This window comes from Psittacula echo, assembly GCF_963264785.1.
Source record: "Psittacula echo genome assembly, chromosome: 2".
Classification (NCBI taxonomy): Eukaryota; Metazoa; Chordata; class Aves; order Psittaciformes; family Psittacidae; genus Psittacula; species Psittacula echo.
In genome coordinates this window covers 1,377,627-1,386,406 of record NC_137737.1, presented here as the reverse complement: position 1 = coordinate 1,386,406, position 8,780 = coordinate 1,377,627, and the positions used below count along the sequence as shown (strand labels likewise).

The following is an 8,780-nucleotide window of genomic DNA, read 5'->3' as shown; positions in this document are numbered from 1 at the left end:
AGCTGACCACGCCCCTGCCTAAGCCACAACCGCTGCCACACCCCCTCTCGCAGGCCAACCAGGAGCCTGCCCCTAGCTAAGACCACACCCCTGAGTCAGCAACGGCACCATAGCCCCGCCCACAGCCCTGGGCACGCCCACAGCCTAGACCACGCCCCCAGCACGAGTCCAGACCCTTGTGTAGACCACACCCCCAGCCCTCATTTGCCCCGCCCACAGCCCTGGCCCCACCCACAGCCCAGGTAACACCTTCCCCGCAGCCCACGCCCTTTGCCCCTCATTGGTCCAGCCCAACAGAGGCCTCGTTCCCTGGTACCACCCACCCCATGCGCTAGACCACGCCCACACTCCTACATTAGCCCCTCCCTCAGCACACACCACATCCCCAAGGCTTCATTATTCCTGCCCTGTCCCCGCCCCCAGCCCAGACCCACCAGAATGGGATTACTGCGGAGTCTCTGTGAGTCACTTTCGATTGCTGTGCGTCTATATGGAACGCCTGTAGGGCTCTAGTACTTTCTCTGGGACACCTAAAAAAAAATCTACTAAAAGAGACTAAAAAGCAAAGACAACTGAAAAAATACAATAAATACAACTCCTAATAAACAAAAACCTATAAGGACAGTAAAAAACAAAATAAAAGAAAGCGATTATAAAATTCTACAAAACAAACACAAAATTATAAAAGTGAAAAAACTCGAAAGAATCCCCAATAAAAATTCCTTTAGCAACTTAGCCCCAGCCCCAGTAGTGCAGAGCCCCCTCCCGAACAGGCAAACTCAACAGCGTTTCTCTCGCAGGCATCACCTATACACACAGAGCTCCTGCGCTCGCTTTGCCACCTAAAGCTCCGTCCGGGCACGGCTTCTCGAGTGCCTGCTCTCGGGCACCCTGGAGCGGGGATGTGCTCCTGGAGAAAGCCCGCTGGGGTTTGCTCTATTCAAGAACCCTTTTCTCTCTCGGACCCCCTCTGGGCTACAGACACCAGCCCAAAAGCCAAGCGCTGCCCATCCTACCTCTTTTATCCCAGGTGGTGGTTTGCCCCCGCCCCCGCCCCTGGGCTTTGAGGGAGGGGCTGTGGGTGCTGCCTGGGGTATAAAGGCAGAGTGCTGCAGGGAGGAGCTCATTCAGCTCTTGGGCTTCAGCTGGGTGAGTTCGCTGGGGTTTGTTTTGTCTTTTGTCGCTTTGGAGTCCTGTGGTGCTTTGTGCTGGTGTGTTTTGATGTTTGCTGCAATGGAATCAGCTGTGTGAAGAGCTCCGGGACGTGTCCAGGTTTCCCAGTGTGTGCATGAACAAATGTTTCTGTAAGGCTTTCTTTTCGGAGGTGTTTCATTTATAGGAGGTGTTCAGGTTTTTTAAGGTCGCTTTTTGGTGCGTTCTGTTGTTTTTGTTATTGAGGTCTGGATGTTTTCTTCGCTGGAAGCAGAGCTTTGAGGCTGCTTTTTACCACTCGTGTTCTGTATTGGGCTGTGAGCTGAAATCGTTACTGCTGGGAGACCCAAAGTGGAGCAGTGACAAGGAGGTGGCAGCAGGAGTCACGTTTTCAGTGTCAGCGGCTCGGTGAAGGGAGCAGCGTGCCTGCTGGTTGTTGCCCATTCTCTCCAGCTGGGGATCTCAGGAGCAGCTCCACCGCCGCAGCGGTCCGGCCGTGCTCTGCCCTCTGTTTTTTTTCACTGCCCTTGGGTCGAGTGCTCTCGAGTATCCTCAGTCACAGCACAGCGAGTGCAAGTGTCCGGCCCCTGCTCCCACGGTTGAGGAGCCGCTACGCAAAGCTGGTGCTGGGCATCCCCTACACGTGGAGGCATCCGGAGCGGTGCCACCAGTCTGAGGAGCAACCGTGGGTAGGGGATGGCCAGCGGCAGCTTTGCGTCCCGGCCCCCCGGCTGCGGGAGCGGGGGCCGGAGCCTCGCGCTCCGTGCGCAGTGTTCCGGGAAGCCCGAGAGAGGGCGCCGGAGAGGCGGTGCGCAGGTGGGGTTTGAGGTGGCCCAGCGAGGTCTGGAGATCGAAGGCAGGTTCAGGTCGTGTCCTTGTAAAGCCCTGCGCCGGGTCTGTTTCGAGCCCTCCGCCTCTCCCCTTAGCGCTTCTCCGGACACATTTCAGGGGTCTGTGCCTCAGTTTCCCCACCTGGAAGCCACGAAGAACAGCGATTTCCCCCCGCTGCTCTGCGTTTTCCAGGTTGCTGTTTTTATTCAGTCCTCCTCTGTGTTGCTTTGGAAGGCAGCTGCCACCAGTAAGCACTAAATAGTCCTTGTTGGCCTCAGGTTTGAGTCAGCTACGCAGGTGTCGGCCGATCTGTGCTGCAGGGAAAAGAGTGTGCTGGTGACACCAGTCCTCCATGGGCAGTAAGCAAAGGGTCCGAAGGCAAACGGGGGGAACAGAAACGCCTAAAGCCATTTTTCAGGGTTCCAGCACCTTCTCCCAAGCGGTTGCATCTTTTTGGCGCTCCCTGATGTTTCGCAGAGCTCTGCTGCTGCTGGATTGTATTAGCAAACAGGCTCAGAGCACTCCAGTGCTGCTTTTGCTGGGCTGACCTTGTCAATTCTCGTTTGTTTTTCCTCAGCCTTGTCCCTGCTCTTGTCTGCATGCGATCATCCAGAGCAAGACCGGGGAAGTCCGGGGAAGGCTGCTGGGATGCCTTCCATCTGCTCCCTGCGCACCCGAAACCGGATCATCCGGCGGTAAGGAATGTCTGCGTGCTTTTGTACATCGTACGCAACCTGTAAAATCGCTTTATTGCCAAGTTACCGTCGGGTATTACCCAGAAGCGACTGAGAAATTTGGGGTGAGCTTTGTCTACAGGTAGAGATGAGGAATCCGAAGTGTGTCTTTCTGTAGAAAATACCCGTGTTTAGGTGAGACTCAAATCTATCTGGAGAAGACGTTGTTGCTTATGCTCCTGCTGAAGTCTGTTTGGGAGAGATCCCAGGCAAGGGTGGCTCTGTCTAAATAACAAGGATTATTAGTTTGGGCCCTTCTTACTGGCTGGGAAGGCTTCTGAAGCAGCACACCAGTGTGCTGGGAATCTGATGGGAGGCGTAAAGGGCTCTGCTGATGTTTCCTGGGACTTGAAAGCTTGTGATGGAAGGGAAACGAGAAAGAAGCAGTCACGGAGTTGCAGGAGCTGAAGCGAGTGAGATAGGTGCTCAGTAACTTTGAGTGCTTAAAGTGTGTGACGAAGGAAGTGTCGTTGCTCCCTTTGGTTAAGAGTCAGGTTTCTGCTGGCCTGGGAAAAGCATTTCTAAATCTGAGCTGGCCCGGCGGTGGTTTGAAGCGCGGCCCCTCTCTACCTTCCCTTCCCTAGCAGTTCATCTGTTTGTTGCGGTCAGGCTTTGCCCTGGGGTTTGCCAGGGATGTCCAGAAATGCCCGGTCTGCCTTGCCGTGGTTTCTCTCTAAACCGGACACGCGGAGGAGAGGCCGCTGCGGGTTCTAAGGGTTGCCTCGGTAAGAGACGCGTTTTGTCCAGGTCACTCGGAGGCTGAGTCGGGAGGAGGCAAATGGATGCTTGATTACTCGCGAGCAAGGAAAGGGCTGATAATATCTGCACTTCTGCACTTCTGCAGGTGGAGATGATGAGGAAGAGCCCAGGGATCAGGATGAAGCTAGATTGACTCTTACCCTGCCGAAACCTCTGCGCGTCGAAGGCGTGCACCAGCTCCCTGCGCCGCAGCGGCAGCCCCATGGTATGTGGCGCTCAGCAGGGAACCTCCAGCATTCCTGTCGTCACTGCCGTCATCCGGGATCCGTCCCGGAGGCCCAGGAAAATCTCTCAGTGGGTGATGGCCAGGAGCACCCTGGGGTGCCGGGCTGCAGCAGCACCTGAGGCAGCAGCTCCCGGTGCTGATCCCGGTGGCGTTCCCGATATTCCTGGCCATCCGCGCCCAGCAGCAGGGACTCCCTGGGGGACAGGCGGCCCACCCGACACAGCGAGCCCCGTAGGGCCCCCGAAGTACCCCGTGGGGCCCCCACACCCCATAAGTACCCCAACACCAGTTGACTCTTTGCTGCACTTTCACTTTTATTTACTTTTTTTTGCATTTCATTCAGATTTATTCACTTTTATTAACTTTTATTTCCTTTTTAATCACTTTATTGACATTTTATTGTCTTTTTTCTTCAGTTTTCTTTCAGTTTTCGTTCGGTTTTCTTCTGATTTGATTTACTCACTTTTAGTAACTTCCCGCCCCCCCCCCCAGTTACCCCATAGTGACCCAGAGCAACCCGTGGACATCCCATAGACCCCAGTAGATCCCCTATAGCGACCCCCCAGGCTCATAGACTCCCTACGGACATCCCATAGGGTCCCAGAGACACCCCACAGCAACTCTCAGCAAACCGTGGACATGCCACAGTGACCTACAGAGACCCACAGACACCACATAGTGACCTATAGACACCCAGAGCAACCCGTACACAGCCCATGGCCACCCGCCCGTGGTCCCGTGACAACCCTTATGACTTATGGTGGTGTGATGTCACCAGGACTGGGATGACATCACCATCAACCACCACGGCGCCCCACAGGGCCCCCACTACCCACCTGCCCCCCATAGGTACCCCAGGTTTTTCATTTGCTTCCATTCATTTTTAGGAAATTTCGTTCACTTCTATTTGAGATTCATTCAGGCTTATTCACTTTTATTCCCTTTTATTTACTTTAATTTACTTTTTCTAATCACTTTATTCACTTTGCTTTGCTGTTTACTGACTTGATGCAGTTTTAGTCAGCTTTATTTGCTGTGCATTCATTTTTGTTCTTCAGATTGATTTCCTTTGTAGTCCTTTTTAGTAACTTTTTTTGGTGGTGGTGGTTTTTTTGTTGGGTTTTTTTTTAGATGCCCCATAGCGACCCACAGAAACTCATGGACACTCCGTAGAGTCCCGTACACCCTATAGACATCCCTTAGGGATGGACGGCAACCGATAGACACCCGACAGCAACCCACGGACCCTCCACAGAGACCCATATAGACCCTGTAGTGACCCATAGGTGCCCATAACAACCCCCAGTGACACATAGAGACCCCAGAGTGACCCCACACACACTGCCCTATGGCGACCTGTAGCACCCCAGGGACACCCTCCACTTCCCCGTGGTGTCCTAAAGACCCACAACTCATGCCCCATGAAATTTCTTATTCTCTTTTGGGGTGTTTTTCAGTTTTTCATCATGTATAATCACTTTTATGCACTTTTCATTGAATTTCTTCAGTTTAATTCACTTTGTATTTGGGTTTCAGTTACTTTTTGCTCACTTTCATTCAAGTTGTATTCAGATTGATTACCTTTTGATTCTCTTTTTCATGACATTATGATTGGTGTGGGCTGGGTATGGGGCCAAGGGGGGGAGAATAAAGTCCTGGGGGTGTTGTCTGTGCTGTGGGGGGGGTTGTGGGAGGTGCGGGGTTAATAAAGTCCTGGGGGTGTTGTCTGTGCTGGGGGGGGGCTCTGGGGGGTGCGGGGTTAATAAAGTCCTGGGGGTGTTGTCTGTGCTGGGGGGGGGCTGTGGGAGGTGCGGGGTTAATAAAGTCCTGGGGCTGTTGTCTGTGCTGGGGGGGGGCTCTGGGGGGTGCGGGGTTAATAAAGTCCTGGGGGTGTTGTCTGTGCTGGGGGGGGGCTCTGGGGGGTGCGGGGTTAATAAAGTCCTGGGGCTGTTGTCTGTGCTAACCAGAGGTGTTAATTCAAGTGTAGTAGGTGGCACTTGGGGTACCATAGGTGTGAGGTTGGCTATCATAGGTGGCACTTAGGGAACCATAGGTGTTAGGTGGGTATCATAGCTTGCAGTTAGGGACCATAGGTGTTATGTTGGGCATCATACCTGGCATGTAGGGAACCAGAGGTCTTAATTTGGGTATCATAGGTGGCACTTGGGGTACAGTAGGTGTTAGTTTGGCTATCATAGGTGGCACTTTGGGAAGTGTAGGTGTTAGTTTGGCTATCATAGGTGGCATTTGGGGTACCATAGGTGTTAGGTGGGAACCATAGGTGGCACTTAGGGAAGTGTAGGTGTTAGGTGGGAATCATAGGTGGCACTTAGGGAAGTGTAGGTGCTAGGTGGGTATCATAGGTGGCATTTTGCATACTATAGGTGTTAGGTTGGGCATCATAGGTGGCACTTTGGGTACCATAGGTGTTAATTTGGCTATTGCAGGTGGCACTTAGGGAAGCATAGGTGGCACTTTGCATAATATACGTTTTAGGTTGCGTATCATAAGTGGCACTTAGGATACCATAGATGTTTGGTTGTGTATCATAGGTGGGCTTTAGGGACCATAGGTGTAAGGTTGGCCACCATAGAGAGCACTTTGCATACTGTAGGTGATAGGTTGGGTATTATAGGTGGCACTTTGCATACTATAGCTGTTAGGTTGGGCGTCATAGGTGGCACTTTGGGTACTATAAGTTTTACTTTGGGTATCGTCGGTGGCACTTGGGGTACAGTAGGCGTTAGGTTGGCTATCATAGGTGGCACTTAGGGAACCATAGGTGTTAGGTTGGGTAGCATAGGTGGCACTTTTGGAAGTGTAGGTGTTAGGTGGGTATCATAGGTGGCACTTAGGGACCATAGGTGTTAATTTGGGTATCAGAGGTGGCACTCTGGGTACCATAGGTGTTAGGTTGGGTATCATAGGTGGCACTTAGGGAACCATAGGTGTTAGGTTGGGTAGCATAGGTGGCACTTTGCATAATATACATGTTAGGTTGCGTATCATTAGGTATCATTATAAGTGGCACTTAGGGTACCATAGATGTTTGGTTGTATTTCATAGGTGGGCTTTAGGGACCATAGGTGTAAAGTTTGGGTACCATAGGGAGCACTTTGCATACTGTTTGTCATAGGTTGGGTATTATAGGTGGCACTTTGCGTACTATAGGTGTTAGGTTGGGCATCATAGGTGGCACTTTGGGTACCATAAGTGTTAACTTGGGTATCATAGGTGGCACCTACGGAATCATAGGTGTTAGAAGGGTATCATAGGTGGCACTTTGCATAATATACGTGTTAGGTTGCGTATCATAAGTGGCACTTAGGGTACCATAGATGTTTGGTTGTGTATCATAGGTGGGATTTAGGGACCATAGGGAGCACTTTGCATACTGTAGGTGATAGGTTGGGTATCATAGGTGACACTTAGGGAAACATAGCTGTTAGGTGGGTGTCATAGGTTGCAGTTAGGGACCTTAGGTATTATGTTGTGCATCATAGGTGGCACTTAGGGAACCATAGGTGTTAAGTGGGTATCATAGGTTGCAGTTAGGGACCATAGGTGTTAGGCTGGGCATCATAGCTGCCACTTAGGGAACCCTAGGTGTTAATTTGGGTATTGTAGGTGGCAGTTTGGGTACCATAGGTGTTAGGTTGGGCAGCATAGGTGGCACTTTGGATACTGTAGGTGTTAGGTGGGTATCATAGGTGGCACTTTGCGTTCTATAGGTGTTAGGTTGGGCATCATAGGTGGCACTTTGGGTACCATAGGTGTTAATTTGGCTATCATAGGTGGCACTTTGCATAATATACGTGTTAGGTTGCGTATCATAAGTGGCACTTAGGTTACCATAGATGTTTGGTTGTGTATCATAGCTGGGCTTTAGGGACCATAGGTGTAGAGGTTGGGTATCATAGAGAGAACTTTGCATACTGTAGGTCATAGGTTGGGCATCATAGGTGGCACTTAGGGTACCATAAGTGTTTATATGGGTATTGTAGTTGGCACTTAGGGAACCACAGGTGTTAGGTTGGGCAGCATAGGTGGCAGTTTGGGAAGTGTAGGTGTTAGGTGGGTATCATAGGTGGCACTTTGCATACTATAGGTGTTAGGTTGCCTCTCATAAGTGGTACTTAGGGAACAATACTTTAGGTTTGATATCACAAGTGGGGCTTTGGGTACCATAGATGTTAGGTTGGATATCATAAGTGGTACTTAGCATACTCTAGGTGTTAGTTTGGCTATCATAGGTGGCACTTAGGTAACCATAGGTGTTAGGTTGGATATCATAGGTGACACTTTGATTACCATAGGCGTTAGCTTGGGTATCATATGTGGTACTTTGGGAGCCATAGGTGTTAGGTTGGGTTTCATTAGTGGCAGTCACAGAGACATGGGAACATAGGGGTAGGAAGAGTTAGGGTAGGAGGGAGGGTTTGGGGGGGTGGGACATGTAAATAGAGATAGGTAACATAGGGGTAGGAGGAGTTAGGGTAGATGGGAGGGTTTGGGGGTGTGGGATAGAAAGGGGGGGCTGGGGGGAACGCGGATGGGAAGGGGGTTGGGGGGGTGGGACGGGAGGGTGGGGGACAGTGGGGGAGGGACAGGAGGGAGGGTGGGAGGGGTGGGGGTGAGGGGGAGGGGTGGGGGGTGAGGGGTGGAGGGGGAGGGGAGGGAGGGTGGGGTGGGGGGGGAGGGAGGGGTGGGAGGGAGGGGAGGGGGGGAGGGGAGGGAGGGTGGGGGGGAGGGGTGGGGGGGAGGGAGGGGTGGGGGGGAGGGAGGGGTGGGGGGGAGGGAGGGGTGGGGGGGGAGGTGGGGGGGGGGGAGGGGTGGGGGGAGGGGGGGAGGGGAGGGAGGGAGGGGTGGGGGGGAGGGAGGGAGGGGGGGTGGAGGGAGGGGTGGGAGGGGAGGGTGGGGGGGAGGGGGGTGGGAGGGAGGGGTGGGAGGGGAGGGGGTGGGAGGGAGGGGTGGGGGGGAGGGGGGGTGGGGGGGGAGGGAGGGGTGGGGGGGAGGGGGTGAGGGGGGGAGGGGGGTGGGGGGGGAGGGAGGGGTGGGGGGGGAGGGGGGTGGGGGGG

The 8,780-nt window shown here is 53.1% G+C and overlaps 1 long non-coding RNA gene across 2 annotated transcripts; it reads left to right on the top strand.

Annotated features, from left to right (window-relative positions):
• Positions 1–2,613: 2,613 nt before the first annotated feature.
• On the top strand, positions 2,614–5,220 carry LOC308217543. Of its 2 annotated transcripts, none has more exons than XR_013956263.1 (2): positions 2,614–2,678; positions 3,562–5,220. It is a non-coding gene; the product is annotated as an uncharacterized lncRNA (long non-coding RNA). The 2 variants fall into 2 exon arrangements; XR_013956264.1 differs by lacking the exon at positions 2,614–2,678 and adding an exon at positions 2,859–3,442.
• Positions 5,221–8,780: the final 3,560 nt, after the last annotated feature.